The following is a 19,713-nucleotide window of genomic DNA, read 5'->3' as shown; positions in this document are numbered from 1 at the left end:
ATTAATTTTGCTTTGATCTGGGGCCTTCTCTGATGACTGAATACTATAATTTACCCAATGCACTGACTTTGATATGTTTTTCTTGGTTAAGCTTACAAAGATATTGCATGTCACAACTGGTGGGGCTATAATAATTTTACTGTTCACTGAATGTCAAATTAAAAATATATATGAGATAGTTAAGGATCCTATCCCAGTTAATTATTCTCTTTAGATTTCTGAAATTCTGTGCTAATGAGCTGAAACATTCCAAAGACCAAATGGCTGAATGTTTTAAAAGAGTGAGAAAACCTGCAAACTGGAAAATACACATACTTCTGGTATATTTGAAGGAGAACAAGATAAAAAAAATAAATTTGGGCCAGCCATTTGGCATAGATTTTTTTTCGTGAGACAATTACCCACTCTTGGGGTTGAAGAACACTCTTGCTATTAATCAGTATTACTTTGTGTGTCTGTGGCTAAAAAGTGATGCATATTGATAATAGTCCTTTCTGCAGAAAGAGATCTAGCTTGTTCATTGGAATTCAGTGATAGTTCCTAGCAGATGAATAAATAAATGAGCCAGTAGCTTGTTCTTTTATTCTGTTCCTCTGACTTCCTCTTTGACTGATTGAACCTGTGATTCTAGGGAAGATCAAAGCGGTAACGTCAGAAATCTTGAATTCTCCTTCTTGCTTCAGGACTAGGGCAAGTCATTTATTTCTCTGAACTTCTTTCCCCTAGTGTTGTTTGAGGTCCAAATAGGTTGATTTATACATTGTAATTGCTGTATACATTCTGAAGGGCTTGGCAATAGTGGGTGTTTATCTTCCCTTTTGGAGTGGTTGAATATTGTTGTAATTTCCCAGTGGTCCACAGCCATTCTGATTCAACTGAGTTTTGTAGAGAGAGTTTGTTTTGTGTGTTGTTACTCCTTCAGTTCATCAAAGGACTATCTGATAATTGCTTTTTTCTGTTTTGGCATAGCAATAGTTTACTGTGCAGTATAGCTTTAACAGTTTATTTTTTTGTGAGACAAAGGGAGACCTTGGAGGAAAGGGTATATCATAAGACTTCTAAAGACATTATGGAAAGTTTGTGCTCGTAGTCATGGTGACGCGATTTTGCTTTGAACAGTGAGGGGATCCCATATGGTGGAGGACCACTCTAAATGAAAGCTTTATTTTTGAAACTGCAAAGAATATTCAATTTTAATCTTTCATTCATTCTATTATGTGAGGCCCCAAAAGCCTTACTCAAACTTTGTAGATGCTTATGCCTTGGTGAATTTCTAAATTATACAAAATTACAGTATGTATCTTCATTCTGAAAATGAATATAGTAAAGAAGTAACATGATGTAAGTCTGTATTTACTGTTTCATGAACAATGAAGATTTTCTCCTTTTTTCTTTTTACTTTTAGGAACTCTAAAACTTGAGTAAAGGCAAAAGAATGGTAGAAATGTTAGATAGGCTAGAAGTGGTCAGGGGAGCATGGCAAAAAGGCAGACAAAATCTTATAAATCTGTAGTTTAACCCTTCATTTAAAGAAATCACTTGAAGGCACTTTATGCATAATCTAAATTAATTGGAAGGAAGAATTCAGCAATTCTTTGAATTTCTTTTATGTTTAGAATAGTCAACAAGGAGCTCAGACTACAGATATTCTAGCATGGACTGCCTTTAAATTACATGAGCTACATCTTTGGCTCTGTTCTAGCCTCTATTGTGTTCCTACCCTTTTACCTTTTAGCTCATGCTAAATTTTATGTAATCAGTACTATACCTGAACATTCATCTTGATCCTGAATGTGCCTGTGGTACCATGTAGTTTCTTTTCTTCCATCTTTCATACTTGTCTGAAACATTCTCACATTCCAGTGATGTCTTGCTCCCATTGAGAGGTAAATTTGCCATGAAGCTACTGAAGCTTTAAGTGCTCTTTATTTTCATGGACTGTTTTCTGAGGTTTCTAGAGGGGCCTATGTAACTCTGTATTTAATTTTGTTCTTTTAAAGGAAATTCTCAAATTGCTTAGTTCTCAAATTCCACAAAATCTAAATCTGCCCTAACTTCTATTGCCATACACTACTGAAATGGTGTTGCTAAGATCAAAACTATCGGTAATTATAGGATTTTAAGGTCTATGTAACTGGACTTCCTTGTTGCATATGACACTATTTATTAATCCCCTATTTGTGTGGAGATCTCTTAGGTTCCTGCTCATCTCTCTCTCTCTTTTTTTTTTTTTTTTACAAAACAAAACATCCATTATATAGTTGTGCATTCATCACCAAAATTAATTTTTGACATTTTTATTACCACACACAAAAATAATAAGAATAAAAATTAAAGTGAAAAAGAACAATTAAAGTAAAAAATAACACTAGGTGCCTTTTTTTTTTTCTTCCCCCATTTTTCTACTCATCCATCCATAAACTGGACAAAGGGGAGTGTGGTCCATATGGCTTTCCCAATCACATTGTCAACCCTCATATACTACATTTTTATACAATTGTGTACAAGATTCATGGGTTCTGGGTTGTAGTTTGATAGTTTCAGTTATTTACTGCTAGCTATTCCAATTCATCAGAACCTAAAAAGGGTTGTCTATATTGTGCATTAGAGTGCCCACTAGAGTGACCTCTTGGCTCCTTTTGGAATCTCTGCCACTGAAGCTTATTTCATTTCCTTTCACATCCCCCTTTTGGTCAAGAAGATGTTCTCCATCCCATGATGCTGGGTCTAGATTCCTCCCCGGGAGTCATATTCCACGTTGCCAGGGAGATTCACTCTCCTGGGTGTCTGATCCCACGTAGGGGGGAGGGCAGTGATTTCACCTGCTGAGTTGGCTTAGCTAGAGAGAGAGGGCCACATCTGAATTGCTCATCTCTTTTGTAGGCTATTATTCCATCATCTGTGTGGGGATTATCCAGGGTTCTAGACTTACTCCTCCACTACTATTGTACTTACACTTTCTGTGTAATAGCATCTATTCTGAAGCCTTCAACTTACCCCCAGGCCTGCACTGTTTAATATGGTAGTCACTAGCTGCATGTGGCTATTGAGCCCTTTAAATGTGCCTAGTGCCAAATGTTGAAATATTTTTGATACATTGGGTTAAATAAAACACATTCTTCATTTGTTCCTCTTACATTTTAAATATGGCTATTAGGAAATTTAAAATTTCATATGTGGATTTTTCTACTGAACATCACTGGAAGTTGCCAATTTCTGCCAAATCTGTTTCTAGTCCAGATCCTTTAGTGGAGTTTCAAGCATGAAAATCTTGCTTGATATTTTTACCTGGACATCCCAATAGGCTTCAGACCAAATCCTTCACTTACATAGTCAATTACTTTTCCTGTTTTCTTTATCTCAGTTGGAAGAATCCACTGTCTCTGAAATCATCCAAACCACAGAACTACCTATCATATTTGATTCCATACTCTTGTTCATGCACATAGCTAACCAATCACAAAACCTAATCAATTTGGTCTCATAATTATATTTCTAATCTATCCTTTCCATCTTCATTGCATCTTGCATAGTTTGGGCTCTCATCCTTTCTTGCCTGACCTACTGTAACAACCTTCTAAGTATTTTTCCATTTGGTACCCCTCAAATATTATCTGTGGTTGTTAATTTGTACAGGAGAGGAAATACCAGCAGACTGTTTAAAAAAGAAAGAAAACAGGATGCTTATTTGGAGATGTTGCCATAATTTTAGGAGTGGAGAAATGCACTATTCTGGTATGAAACAAACACCTTAAATATGTGGAGTGGATTACTGCATCAAATCATCAATCTTTAGTCTCAAACTGCCAAACCGTTAGAAGATATGCAGGTTTCTTGAAGGCCACAACCCAGTCAAGTTACTCTGATTTATCTATGAGAATTTGGTAATATCACAGTGATCTGATAGTGTCATTCAGTTCTTGCCCTTACTTTGCTGTTCACTTTGATCTGTTCATAGTTAGTAGACAGCTACCTATGTATATTACAACCATTACCTTGATGTCCCGCTTTTGCTACTCTTCTACAATATTTGTTTTGTTGACTGTTTTAATTCGTAAGCTCCTAGTATATAGGAAGTAAAGTCACTTAAATAACCTGGTGCATGTTGGAAATTAATAAATATATTTTGATTATGATGATCATGTTCTCATATTAATATTTATTAAGCAAGCACTAAGAAAACCAAACATTAATTTTCAAATAGTAGATGGTTCTTGGTGAGACAAATTAAAATAACAAATTACATTATCCTCTTAATTGTTAATTCTGCTCTTTGGAAATACATGAATTCATCAACACCTTCGCTATTTTCTCTTGAAGGTATTTACATTTTACTAAATTAAATTGGTACTTGACATGTAGTCATTCAACCTTCTATGGGGGAGAAACACTAGAGGTGCTATATTGTAGTTACCTGACTTGGAGAAGGAGGATTGCTTTTATTCATAGAAAAAGCCAAGCATGGCATAAAACATGAAGAAGGGACTTATCCTAAGATGTAGAAATAAACGATCTTAGTTATATGCCATGAATTCCGTGGTTTGTGGCTGGAATCATGTTTTGTTTTTCAGAGGTATAAAGGATCTCTGTTCTCCATTGATGGCCTCCTGCTTTGGGATGATCCATTTCAATTCAAATTTTGTATCAAATATACACTCAATTATTTATATTTGAATACAGTTTAATATTTATTCATATTAAACTGCTCTATTGTGAACCTTTCACTTTTACTTTTGATGCTGAAACAGGCTTGTAAGGATGATTGCATTAATAATACATTACCATCCAAAATTAAAGTGCCAAGTAGAGAACATGTTAATAGGTTTCATCGATCTCAACTTGGCAATGGGTGCAGGCAATAGAAAACAGGAGCAAACTTGACTGGCAATGAACTGCTGTGAGAATATTGAGCCAGGATCAGAGGCAAGATTCATAGCTGTGATCTGAGTCAGAAAAATGTTAAACATAATGAAGTTGATGTAATTAAAACCTTGTGGAAGAAATGTCAGTGCTTCATTATGCTTTTCAGGTGGTAGTTTTCTGTGATAAAAGTTCTAAACTCGGTTTTGGGGATTTTATTGGTTTTTCTCTATCTTCCTTAGAATCAGGGCCACATAGATTCACTCTGAACTTTAGGTTTCTAAAAACTTCAAGGATGAGATTAAGGACATAGTTCAAAGTTATTCAAACAGCCCACTACCTGTATACTGTTGTTTAAAATTAATTTGGATTCAGTTTCAACTTTTGCAAAACGGCTGTCTCATTAAGGCTAATTCTGTATTGAGTGTAAATTACTTTATGGCCTTAAAATTTAGGTGATATTGTACATAAGAGCTTTGCGAGTTATTTGTAGGAAAGGGTCCCCTTAAATACCAAGGCAATCTGTTGTCCACTGGGACCTTATTTTGTTACATTTCTTTCCCCACTTTGGGTCAACAGGGCATTGTCACTTCCACAATGCTAGGGCCATATTGAGTCATGTCCCATATTGCCAGGGAGACTTACACCCCTGGAAGTCATGTCCCATGTAAAGGGGAGTGTAATGAGTTTATTTGCAGAGTTGGGCTGAGAGAGGGAGAGAGAGAGAGAGAGAGAGAGAGAGAGAGAGAGGGAGAGAGAGAGAGAGAGAGGCCACATCTGAGCAACGGAAGAAGTTTTCTGGAAGTGACTCTTAGGCATAATTATAGGTAGGCTTAGCTTCTCCATTACAGAAATAAGTTTCATAAGAGCAAGTCTCAAAATCAAGGATGTGGCTTATTAAATTGGGAATCCCTAATTCTTGAGAGAGTATCAGGAATTTCCTAGGTGTAACCCGTACCATACATTGAAATTTTCTCTATAACTACTTGCTAAACTATATTTCTGTATATGTTACATTTCACAATAAAAATATTTGTAAAATACCAAGACAAAAACAATAGTCATAGTCTTAATTTTCCTTTAGCATGGCTTAATCCTAGATTCTCTTTATAAAATACGCCCTTCTGCTTGATATGCACACTTTCAGATACTGTACTTCTTGGTGGTCCTGTGTAGTAAATGATTCAAATAATCACCATCGGTAACTTTTAGTAACACATATAGTTTATTCAGGGCTATTAGAACTCAATAGCAACAAAGAGACTCATTTGGTTCCTTCAACAGTTTACAATGGATGATGGAAGGAATAGACTATTGAGGATGAAGCCTCTGTGGTGTACATCTGACAATATCACATATGGCTGTAGGGCTGCTGTATGGATGTGTCTTTGCCTTGAACCAACAAGGTTTTTTTGTTTTGTTTTGTTTTTGTTTTTTAAATCCAGCCTCTGTTGCTTTTTGTGTAAATAATGACTGTGCCTTCTCCTTCCCACCTCTGCTCCCAACTTGGTCCATTCTTTCTATGGTCTGCCTTTCATGTTCTTATTCTATTCAAAGTTATAATTTTCATGTTAAAATTCAGAAAGGCTTCAGGAAGGACAAGCTTGGAATCCAGCTACAGAGTTTTAATCCCTGTTCCAGACACTTGCTAGTTGTATGACATTGATCTCAGTTTTCCTGTTTTGAAAATGGGCTTAATATGGATACCTACCTCATAGAGTTATTGTGAGGATTAAATGAGTTATTTGACTTAAATCTCTTAGAGCAATACCTGGTACACTGTAAGCACCTATAAGTGTTAAGATTTGTAGTTGTTGGTGCTGCTGCTCCTGCTGCTGTTATTATTACCAGCTATTATTATTATCACCATCATCATCATCATCTTCATTGCAAAATCCTGTTTCCACTTTCCCATGAGGGGTCCTAAAGTGGGTTGTTGCTCCTTATTGACACAGCTTCCTTTTGTTTCCTAATGGAATCTCTTTCCTTTCTTTTTTATCCCTGCTTAAACACCATTCCACATCCAGTTTCTTTTCATTCCTGAGAAATTTGAATCTGGCTATCTGACTGGAGATAAAATCCTTAGGAGTATGGACATTTTATTCATTTTTTTAATGGGAAGACTGCTTTTGCTTAGCAAAGGGCCACGTCTACCTCAACAGCTGATTGGTATACTGGAAATCTTGGAAGTATGTAGAAAGAATAATTGGGTCACTCTTGCTCCTGAGCCTGCCTTCCTAAATCTTCTCAGCTATTATCTTACAATTATGATACAATTTTATCTTTTGATGGTCTTACACATATCTAAAGAGTAGATTGCTTTGTTTGTTCATGCCTGTTTTAGTTTCCTAGGTTGCTTAAAGCAAATACTATGAAATGGGTTGGGTTTAAACAATGGGAATTTCTTAGCTTACTGTTCTGAGGCCAAGAAAATGTGCAAATCAAGGCATCATCCAGAAGATGCTTTCTTCCCAAAGACTGCCTGCTGGCAACCCTTGGCTCCTTTGCCATATGACAAGGCAAATGGCAGTATCTGCTGGTCATCACTCCCTTCTCTTCCGGGTTTTTTGCTTTTAGCTTCTTCTGTGGCTCTTGTGCTTGTGCTCTCTCATGCTCTCACACGCTCTCTTGTGTTCTCTTGCTCGCTCGCTCTCTCGCTTTCTGTATTTATTCAGTTTATAAAGGATTCCAATAAGAGGATTAAGACCCATCCTGAATGAGGTGGGTCACACCTTAACTGAAGTGGCCTCATCAAAAAGTCCAACTTACAATGGGTCCACACCCGCAAGAATGGATTAATTTTAAGAGCATGATTTTCTGGGCATACATCCAGCTCCAAACCACCACAGTGCCACATAGAAGTTGTATGATTTTGATCAAGTTACTTAACCTGGCTGAGGCTTGGTTTACTAATCTAAAAAATAAGGATGAAAGTAGTATTGATTTTATAGGATTGTAGCTAGAAATAACTGGTTCAAGGAATATGAAGTGTCTAGCATATAGTGTAATCCTAGTAAGTTTTCACTGTTAGTATTAATCCATAAATATCCTTTACAGTTAGATTCTTGGCAAGATCCTCTCAACTATCTATAGCACTTAGTGAAGAGGTATTAGAACCACATGTGGGAAATACACTGAGGCCAGCCCGAGACTGAAGTGGGTACCACTGCTCATGCTGTGGGACATTCCACAAACAACCATCTCCTCCTTCCTTCCAGCTTGCCGCCTCCCCATAGCTAAGAATGATCCCAATCCCTTCTGCTTCCTTTACACTTGTTTATAAATATTAATGTGTTAATATGTCGAACTGCATGGCTTGAATAAGCATTGGTCTTGATGATGCCAAGGAAGTCACAGATACACTCAGCGGCCATCTCCCAGCCCTTGCCTACCACCCCCCAACCCTTGCTTGTTTGTTTGCAGGTGTTCTGTATGTTTCCCTTCTTGCTTGTTTTTATCTAGGTGCTCCTTATGTTTCCATTTTTGCTTGTTTCTGTGCATGTGTTAGGTATATTTCTCTTTTGCAAGAGACCACAGGCAGGCTGGGGAAGATGTTAATCTTAAACAGCCCCAGCTGCTTGCCAGAGCACAGGGATTGCTTGATGAATGCCTTTTCCTCATTGGCACAGCCCCTTCCCCCTGGGGTGTATAAAAACCCAATCACTTGGGCCTCACTAGTGTCTCTGATCTCTGATGTGATGCTGGGTGTGTGGAGTCGCCGACCCTAACCTGTGCGGTTGGCCATCCTGGGGGACCAGCCACGACGGGATCTCTCTCCGTGCTCTTGTGGACCCTTTGTGCTGTATAAGTAATAAAGCAGTAATTTGCCGAAAGTCTTGTGCCTGAACCTGTTGCAATGATGCACTTTACAGCAACTCACTCCCCATGAGCCAATGCTGAGTCTTTGCTTTCTTCAGAAAAGGATATAACATCTCAGTATGAGATAACTGGAGCAGGAAAATGCAAACAGTAATTGTAAATGAAGGTAAAGGCAAGCATGATACATGGTTGCCAGTAAGCCTTTTTTGTTCCACAGCAAAAAAAAAAAAAAAAAAAAAAAAAAGTAGAAAAGCAGATTCTCATAAACCCTTGTTCTTGGATAACCTTGATTAAAGTCCAATGCTAGTAAATATTGTCACATGGTTTCCTTATGCGTTTTACCTGCTAATAACCAAATAAAGGTGAATAAATTGAGCCTCATGTTCCTGTATTAAATTTTCATGAGAGCAAGTAGGAAACCAGAAATTCAGCCATTACTTCTTTGTAATCAAGTTATTTCCTTGTTAATTCTGTTTTTTTATACCGAAAAGAGCCTAGTGTCAACACTGTGTTACTGTTACTTGAGTCATTCAATGGTAATGTTCATTAGAGAGTTCGTGAAATGTTGATGAAAGGTAAAATTATCTGGTGGTAAGCAGCCAATATACATACTATGGTCTTCAACTATACAATAATTCTTCCAATTATTCACTTTAATTTTCTATTGCAAGGGTCATGAGAATGTGTTTTCCTTGAATGAATAAGCACTAGGGAAATAATTTGTTGCCAACTTATATAGTAACAGTCCATTTTTTCTACAAGTGCAGAGAATCCAGAAAGCTTTGAAAAATAGTTTTTTGATTTTGTTATGGATATATGAAGTGAAAAAAAATGAGCTCAGATACAGTTGTCACATATTTCATTAGCTAACTTTTGGAAAGAAATTCAATTTGGTGAATTATGGATACATAAACTTTAGAAATATTATTCCTGTCTTATCTAGTAAATGTCTGTAGACCTAGTCTTAATTTTGTACTGTCACAGTGGACTAAATAAAGTTGTGGAGAATACTTCAGTAAGCTATCCCTAATGTTATGCAATGTTATAGCATGACAATACTTAAATTTATTTCTAATTTTATGCTTCCCATTATGATTGTTCATGTGGGTATATGATTTTTTTATTTGCATTATCTCCATCAGTTTGGAATGGATATCTTTTACTGACCACAATTCAATTGAAGGTGGATTATGTCTCTCTTTCCTATTGATATTTACTCTGTTTTTCTCATTTTTGTGTTCTCACTGGTGTTTGCAGTATATCCAGGAACTGTCATATGCCAAATTTGTCTTCCTCCTAAATCATTAATTTAAAAGTATGAGACAACAGATCTAAAGCTGATTTTTTGCTGAGCTAATTATTGCTACTGAGAACAGACGTTATTAAATTGGCTTGATGAATCTTCTACCTGTCCATCCTCCACCCCTCTTCACATCTGTTGATCTTTAGTCAAGGGTACGTCTTGGGAAATTTCTGCACCATGTTGTCTAGGGGGAAAGAAACCAATGAGAATCTACATTTTGCCTTGAACAGCAAGCAATTTAATTGTTTTCAGTAAATATTGGTTAAAGAAAAATCCAGGATTTGATTTATTCATCATTCATTCATTTAGCAAATAATTATTGAGTGCTTATATGTCCAGGCATCATGTAGATAAAAATCACATTTATGGAACATGGCTACAGGACAGTTTGCTCAAAATTCATTTCAGTCCACTCATACTACATTTAATTTGTATACAAGATATTAAAAATACTTTTCGGTGAATTCTGATATAGAAAAAAATACAGGAGTTAGATTATCTTCATGTGACTAGTAGCAATTAAGTGATGTACTCTCACATTTTCTGGCTCAACAATAATTTTCTAGTATGTATTGGATATTGTTATGATTGATATAAAAATCTCACATTTATAGATTTCCCCAAACTGGAAATAATTTATCATGTCCTCTTATTTTCCCTATCCTCTTTTTATTTATTTTTCTTGCAGTGGCTATAGTTCTTTGTTGTTATTGCTTTTATTGCAATTATTTTTACATGAGTATATTGACAACTAGTGTTAAATTCCTCTCTACAGAGATGTAGACTGTATGCAGATTCTTGCTTAAAATGAGAGTACAGACTAGGAGATTATGTGTGAAATGCTGCAACAATTGATTGTCCTACTATATAAACAGGAACAAATTGAATTAATGCCATAATACAGGTCTTTTAATAATTATGGGCAAAGGACAAGGTTAAACTGGAAGGCGAATTGCAATCAGGAAACATTATATGACATATGGATTTTCCAGAAAGGATGGAGATTTAAGACTTGTGAACTCTGCCCTGTCACATGCCACATGTTTGCCCAAGATTAAAAATATGTTGTAACAGGCAGAAATATGTTCAGGGCTGCCCTTTGAATTGTAAATGAATTGGTTGAAAAATGCTTGCTTAGAAAAATCACATAGTTGGTGATTAGTACATATCATTGACGAAAGTTTGTGACCCTACATATCTTGATCATATTTAAGATATCAAACAAAATGCTAGGAACATATTTCATCCATTTAGGTCAGTAGCAATTGAAATTCTGGTTTATATGCTTTTAAATTTCAGATTAAAATTTTCTAGTTTCCTACTTTGAAGTTTCTTCAGGATTATTTTCTTTCAGTTCTCAGGGGCCTGAATTCTTCATATGTGATATCTCATATGCTTGCAAAAAGTATCTGGACCTTGTATGTGGGTATATGGCATATGAGGTGTGATATCCAAGTAATCAAATGATGCTTGCCGTCATCAAAATATTCAATTCCAACACATTTTACACATTTTTCATTTTTTCCCTGTAAATAAAAACTTTCTCCAAATTTTCACATTTCAGTCAATTGCTTTGGAATAGTGTAGATATAATTTGATGAGTCTGTGGTCCTATTAGTGAAATTTAAGAGGGGAACTTGATAGGTGATAATTTATGCTTTTATTTTTTTTTTTTCTTTAAGAAATCTTCTTGAACTGTAGTTATGGTCCATCCCACACAATTCAGCATTTGATTACATTTCTTCCTTAAATGGGCTTGATTTTTGTTTGATTGTCTTGTCTCATACCTGATTTTAAACTTCTTCAGGGCAAGGAGCATCCGATTCTGGGGTGGTCACCAGAATTTTCAGCTTCTCTGGGGCCAATATTCCATAATACATGGCATGGGAGAGAAGAGGACATTCCAGTTTTTCTAGTTCTGGGCAATGGTGACTGTGACTGATGGGGAACGACCAAGCCAGGAGGGCCAGGAGGGCAGTAAAGAAGACGTGAAGGTGACAGAGACAGAAGGTAGAACGGGCAGTATTAGTGGTAGTCATGGAGGAGGAAGGCAGTGAGCAGTAGCAGATTTTCAGGTCCATAGATCAGACATTCACTATAAGTCAGGTAATTATTTTCTGTTGGTGGAAGAGTATGACAGTCAAATCCTAGAGTGGGCTTATGTGTATAATGAATAACCATTGATTTACATTGTCTAGACCAGTGTTGTCCAATAAAAATATAATACAAGCCATAAATGGGATTTAAAATTTTCTAGTAATTACATTAAAAAAATAAAAGGAAACAGGTGAAATTAATCTTAGTCATATAATTTATTTTACCCAGTATTTCCCAAAGTTTATCATTTCAACATGTAATCAAATGAAAATTATTAATGGCATATTTAAATTTTTGGTACTAAGTTTTAGAAATCTGGTTAACTAACATATGCACATCTCAATTTAAACTGGCCACATTTCAAATGCATAATTACCCCTTTTGGATAGTAGTGACTGTATTGGAGTAAGTGTGGACTTTTTAAAAAAATTATTTTCTCTATTTCTTAAAAAAGGCAGTACATATAGTTTCTGGGCACTTCTCACATTTGCAAATTGCTGTTTATAATCTTGGAAGGATTTTTTCATGCATAGTGTACATGGGCATTGAAAAATTTTAATAAAATAGTCCTAGTGTTAAGGTTCTATCCCGGGTCCTGAGTTATTAGGAGGTCTGGAAAGTCCTTGAAATTACAGATAAAATTCTGTTTTTGTGTGGGTGTAGGGTGTATACATGCATAGGTGCCCATATGCTTCTCTGGGAAGAGAGTCTATGCCTTTTATCTACTTCTCAGCAGTATATAACTGCCCCCCTACTCCCCCCCCAAAAAAAAAGATTAAAAACTTCTAGAGTGTTTCCTTTATGTAAATATCCCACATATTAAATTTAAATAAAGTTGGTGAAATGAGAATCAGGGCTGTAGTTAAAACAGACTAGAAAGGCTGATACGATGACTTAAATACACATTATTACAAATATGTAACTAGGAATCTATGTATCTGCACAGAATGAATTATGAGAATCTACAGTATTTCATTATGAAAATATGACAGACGATTGTTTAATCCTTTGCAGTTTTTAATGAGATATTTATATAACTTGCAGATGACATGCTCATTAACATAAATAGTCCGAGGGCTCCACAATTTTGGATTTTAATGACATATTTCTTACAAGCTCACCTGTTCAGAGTATGATGAAAATAACTTCAGTCCATCCAGGATGCTTCATCTGATATGGATATACTATATGATTTTCAGTCTAATTTTCCTTGGTGGGATGGGGCAGGGGAGAAATTCTCTAGTTGTATGATCCAGACTCTAAATGAGATTATTTTGCTTCAAAGAATTATTTCCTTTATTTAAAGAAACCAGATTTACAGCAGTTGTCCCTCCTTGATATATTTTGGGGTGACGAGAAATCTATATGTACAAGAAGAATCAGGTGATGAAGCTTTATTTTCCTTTTCCTTTATTAAATAAGTCTCTACTTATAAGTGCATATAAGTTGCAGAGCCTGGAAGAGCATTTTTAAAAGCACTTTGTGATCGTTGATTGATTACCTTTATATTATCCAAACCCACTTGTGATTTGGGTGGAGTCAACTATAATAAATCCCAGCATTAACATAAATTAATCATGAAAGAAAATGAGGTATGGGAAGAGCTGAATACAGGATTAGAGGTGACATTTCCTCTAGAAAATACAAAAAGAGAACAGAGGTTTTAGGAAGAATAGACGTAGATAATCTCACTTGCAAGGAAAGATGAAAAGCAAAGAACAAAGAAGTGGTAATATGAGTGTGAAAAATAGTTTGAATGGGGAGAGAAAGGTCCAGGTTGTACAAACAGGCTGCAGAGGAGACAGAGGACAGTGAAAAGCCTCCATGGATCAAAGGGTGAGAAGTCAAGTCTAATATAATCCATTTCCATTTAGAAAGGATTAGAATGTAGTGAAGATAATTGTAATAGAGAGGAAAGGGAAGGGATTTACATGGAATAAAAGATAAAATTCAAGAAATAGGATTTCAGAACTATAGCCTGGCAACAGCTGGCTCTCTGAAGCAGGGATACATCATGAAGCTCTCTTCAAATGCTATGTGTCTCCAAACCTTCTCCAAGGGAAAGAGGCTAAAATCACGGCTGTATTACAAGAAATGGATTTGCAGTGGTATTTGCTATTTTTCTTCTATGTAATTCTGTTTGAGGGGTTAACTTTGAAAATCACATTAGGAAAGTGTATACACACCTACTCACATGTACAAGGAGTGAGATTTTCTGGGGTTCTGTGGATTTGAAATGCGTATCACCTCTGCAGTGTTGTCAGGCTGAATCTGACAGAGGTCAGCTGAGTTCAAGAGCTGGATGTGGCAGGACCTTTCCAATAATGCATGTAGACTGGTTTGTGAAACATGAGGCTATGGATAGGAATTTAGCTGTAAGGTGGTCAGAGTCATTAATAAGGAGATGGGTTTGGTTGTTGACCCTTTTTGTGTGTGTGCATAATAAATGGCTTGGAACAGGCTTGGGAAATGGGAATGTGTAGCTACTTAGACCAACAGATGGATATTCTGCCCAAGTGTTGATTTATTAAAAGGAATTTAACACATTGGATACTAATAATTTTTATAGCAAATATTGATCTGTAAGAAATACAGCCTGAGAGTCTGAATTCAGGCAATCTGCAGGAACAGTCAAAAACTGGCATTTTCTGCTCCAGGCAGGCAGAATTGAAGGCTGCTGCCAATAGCTTTAGTGGAACTGTGCTAGCCTGTTCCCTACCTCCCAAACACTGACTTGCTTCATTTTGATATATGAATCCATCAGGGATATAAATAGACTCTTCTGAACTCTGTCCCGAAGGTTCTCAACAAAACCTTTGTCAACTTCTCCCTTCCCATTTGCTCATGAGATTCTTCTCAAGCTCACAGAGCCTGCCAGAACCCAACAATAAGGACCTGTGAGACAAGACATGCAGGTAACCTGTTTCAAATCTCTTCAGTATTAACCTGCTCTTACCTCCAGGAGAAAACCCAGCTTCTTATGTCCAGAAGTTTCTAGAGACATTTATACCCATTGATTATTACAGTAGTTCATCAGTAAATATTGGATTATTTCTTTGTTCATTTGTGAGCTTGCTTCCTCTGACTGCTGATATTTTTGGGATATAGACACTTAGCATACTCTGGAAGATGGAGGATGGTTGACTTGCCCAATATTAAGTGAACCTGTCAATCATCCTACCCACGATTTATATATTTGACTGAACACACCCAGGGTTGGTTGGTAGAGCTGTGTTTTATTTTCAGTTACTCTCTAGTATTTCAAGAAAGAAAATGTCTGCTAATGAAATCTGTAAATTTTAAGAAGTTTATAACAAAGTAGCTTTCTGTTACTAATAGCAAAGATAAACAAGTTCAGATGTTGTGGTACACAGAAACGTTTGACCTCTGACATAGCAGCACAAAGAATATTTTTACCCTTGGTCACAAAGCCTGATGTCACTAGATAATATACATAATCTTTAATTGGAGGTTGTCATAAAATACAAAGGTTGTCTATGCAAACTTTAATGGCTTAAGATACTGATTTAGTATCTTAAGACATTAAGATGGGAATATGTCTCCTTCCTTTTTACTGGGTAAATGAAATCTGAGTAGAAAATAAAGTAGTCCTAGTAAAAAAAACTAAAGTTGATAATTTCTCTAACTCTGGATAATAAAGTTTACCAATTGAAAAATTTCTCTTTAGTAACCTCACCAAAGTAATATTTATTAATTTTCTTCATAGACATGGTTGTGCACTATGGGAAAATATTTTCTTTCAATACTTCACTAGATTACATATTTACTACTCAGATGTTTGCCTATAAGGACCCGGTGGAGGAGGTCATGGACTACGGGAAGAAGCTGGGTGGATCACAACAGGAAAAGACTAAGAACGCTGCTGATAAATTTGTTGTGTTCGTTGGGGCAGAAACACTAAAGAAGACCTCTGGTGCTGTGTCCAGCAAAGTGGATGCCAGGGTTTCTCCTGACAAGGACAAGACGACACCCACCAGGTACCTCAACAAGCTCTACAATGAGACGAGATTAAGCAAGGACCAGATCCTTATAAAGCTGTCGTTGAGGTGGGAAGGGATTCAGGCTGGGAAGGAGCTCCAGGAGCGGCTCAGCAACTGCTGCAACATGATGCTGCTCTTCTCCTTTGCCAGGCCGTGGCCTCCACCAGGCACACGTACACTGAACTCCCCTTCCTGGGGCACAACTTGCACTGGCAAGTGGCAAATACGGACACAATGTATGAGCCCCTGGAGGCCTTGGGGCGAAGAGCACCACCAAAATCTACAACTACTACAAGAAATGTGGCTAGAAGACCATTGTGATGGGTGCCTCTTTCCGCAACACCAGAGAGATTGAGACGCTGGCGGGCTGCGACTTCCTCACCATCTCACCTGAGCTCCGAGGGGAGCTTCTCAAGGACCGCTCCAAGCTAAGGCCGGCACCCTTGGCCAAGCAGGGGAATTTCCTGGAGGGGATCCAAGAGTTTGTCGCAGATGCTGTGAAGCTGGAAGCGGATGCTGGCAGAAGGATGTTCGGTGCCGCGATCTGGAAGATGTAGCCTGGAAGACGGATCTGGAAGACGTGCCAGAGTCCAGGTCACCGTCAGCTTTGCCCCTTGAATCTGGTCTAATTGCACACTCCTTGCAATGAGTCTTGCATTTTTTTACTAGATGAAGCCCGGGCAGATCATGGATTTTTTATGTAAAATTGTGCCTAATGCATTAAAGCAGTCACTTTCCAGGTGATAGTGGGTTAGAGAACATTGATTTGCTATTTTCATATATTGCCCTATAAACGATATAATCTTTCAACTTGAGCCAAAATATTTAATTTAAAAAGTAGCCTATTTGTTTATTGTCTGTTGTTTCTTCCTGTTTACTCACAGACTCAGAATAAAACAGTAATGGCCTTTTGGGGGTTGAATCGTGCACACTCCCAAAAGACATTTGAGGTCCCAGTCTCTGGCCCAGTGAATGTGAACCCGTTTGTACATAGGACCTTTGACAATGTTATTAGATAAGGTATGCCAAAACTGAATGAGGGTGGGACTTAAGCCAATATGGTTGAAACCCTTATAAGCAATGGAAATTGGACACAGAGAAGCCACAGGGAGCAGCCAGCAGCTGGAAGTCAGAACCGGGAAGAGAACATGCCTGGTGTGAATTGTCATGTGACAGAAACACCAAGGAACCCCAAAGATTGCTGGCCAGCCTGAAGATACTGACCCCAGGAGGAAGCATGCCTTCTAGCTTCTGAAACCAATAAATTTCTGTTTTTAAGCCAACCCATTGTATGGTATTTGTTTTAGCTGTAGGGAAACTAAGCTCATTGGATTTGTGTCCATTTTGTAGGAACCTCCACTCTGCTTCAGAAATGTGCTGAATTGCACAGTTGTACAATTGTGAAAGGACTGAGGGGGACTTGAAATTTGGATGCATTTTTTTCCTTCTGGTTGAGGCATAAAAATGTGTAATTACATGCACAATCTTCCTTTTACTGAATAAGGGAAAGACATTTTTTATTGTACACAAGGTCTTAGCAATTGTAATAAAAATAAAATTCATATTTCCCTGTGTTCCTAGATTTTTAAGAACACTGTGCAATGTATTAAAAATTGGACCCATTGCTTTAAATTTAGAGTTTCTTTACCCAAAATGGTTTCTGAAAGTAAAAGTAAAACATTGGGCATATATTTTTAAAATGTAGCTAAGAAACTGTTTAGAAATAAGTTTTTCCTGTGTCTCTTGACCTTTCAGACACCCTGTACATAGTGACAGCAATATTGCTTGACATGGCAAAGTCGAAAGATACTACCACATTCTACTATTTAGATAATATGGGAATTGTAAATACAAATTTAAAAAAAAATAGCTCCAAAGACTTTGTGGACTAGCAGACAGAATGTGGTGTCAAAGAATTACAATTTAGACTAACCTAAAGTTTTATACATTTTGGATAGAATAGAGGCATCTTTCTTTTGCATCCAGCTGCTCCATTGCATACCTGTTTCCTGTATGCCCTATAGAGCACTACAATGCATTGCTTCCAAAATCCCTCGGCTGTGCATAGTAATGAAACTCCACTGATCTAGATATGTATATAGAACATCTGACAGCAAGACATCTAGCCAGGTAGCTTTTGCGGACAGCAAGAATTCAGTAAAATAATACTCTGAGAAATGAAAACAACAGCCTTCCCATTCAGCATGAATATAAATTCAAGGGATAGGGTCACTTTTTGTGCCAGAGCTTCAGGTTCACCAGGAGTCTGTGAAGCCAAGTTGCAAACAATGGCAATCCATGCACATTGAAGCTCCTGCCACAAAGCAAGTGACTACTTTCCTGTGTCTATCTTTTAGATGTATCTGAACACCCAAGATATGCTTGGACCTCATTACATTCTTGCCACTTAATGGCATCATTTCCAACAGAACAAGGTCTTTTTTCCTGTATTTTTCATCTGTTTTCATTTTTAGATAATAAAGAGATTCCCTCAAATAGGATCAAAATATTTTATGTGTTGCTGGTTATCCCACTGGGAGGCTGTTCAAGGAGAGGTTCGTATTAAAATCAGAGCCTGGAAGCCAACTGGAACTTTGTAAAGGAATATGAATAGAGTTTCATCAAAAGATCAGTTTGGAAGAGGGAATATAAGACTCTAGTCCCACAGCACTCCTAGTTAGATGAATGCATTTCTGAAAGCCCGATAAGTTCCAAATGCTGTTGCTGCCAGTTACATCAAGGACTAATTTGTATGGGATAAACTCCAGGGAGAGTCTTTTGCTACCTTTTTCTGAAAGAAAAAAAAAAGGTAGATTCTAGCCAAATCTTTATTATTAATATTTAGTTAAAGATGTGTAGGATCCTATCATTTAGGATTATACATGGTTTAAAATGGGATTTGCAAACTTGAGACCAGAATCCCAATTTTTCTGGGAAGTATTTAGGAAAAAACAAAACAAAAAGCAAAAAAAAAAAAAAAGAAAAAAAAAAGAAACAAAAAATAAAACAACACAAAAAACTTAATCTGATGTTTAAAAATTGAAATGGGAGCTTTTATTTTAAATACCTAGATTTCTGACTTCTTTGGAAGACTTGGAAGTTCAACCATGCTGAGCCTGTCTTCTCTCATGGCAATATTTTTCTAGGGCTTAATCATACTGCCATCTTTAAAGGGAGCACGTACTATTCACTTTGCTCTAGGCCCCATGCCTTCCTGTTGTCTCTCTAAAACTGAGGTCTGTTCAGTAGTGTGCTGATCAGTGTTTACAACCTGGCTTTCCAGAAAAATAAAAAAAAGCCCTGATTTTGTAGCATTTGCTGACTTCCCACTGTGGCCAGTTTCCAGTTACCAAAGTGTTATCACTGAAGGAGAATGAGGGAAGAGATACAATCTGGTACAAGCTGGATTGAGCACACCCTGGCAATTTTCATTTATCATCATGCTTTATGCTATTTTGCTTATGGTAAAGAAACACTTCTCCATTCCTTGTTCTAATCAAAATTGGAAACATGAAGCACAGACCAAAGGACCACCCATTTAAAGAAAAATGCCAGGGAATATGTTTTGTGGTCTAATAGACAAGTAAGTGGCACATTTTACTGTTTTGTGGTACCTGTCTGGGTCTGTAGTTA

The 19,713-nt window shown here is 37.0% G+C and overlaps 1 protein-coding gene and 1 pseudogene across 2 annotated transcripts in view; both read left to right on the top strand.

The window, feature by feature from the left end:
• Window positions 1-19,713, top strand: part of NAV3 (neuron navigator 3) — an 855,568-nt gene that overhangs the window by 129,692 nt on the left and 706,163 nt on the right. The window lies entirely within an intron of this gene.
• LOC119542631 lies at window positions 15,809-16,637 on the top strand (annotated as a pseudogene).

This window comes from Choloepus didactylus, chromosome 8 (genome assembly GCF_015220235.1).
Source record: "Choloepus didactylus isolate mChoDid1 chromosome 8, mChoDid1.pri, whole genome shotgun sequence".
NCBI classification, from domain to species: domain Eukaryota; kingdom Metazoa; phylum Chordata; class Mammalia; order Pilosa; family Megalonychidae; genus Choloepus; species Choloepus didactylus.
Note: the sequence above shows the minus strand (reverse complement) of the source record. Positions and strands in the feature narration are given on the sequence as shown.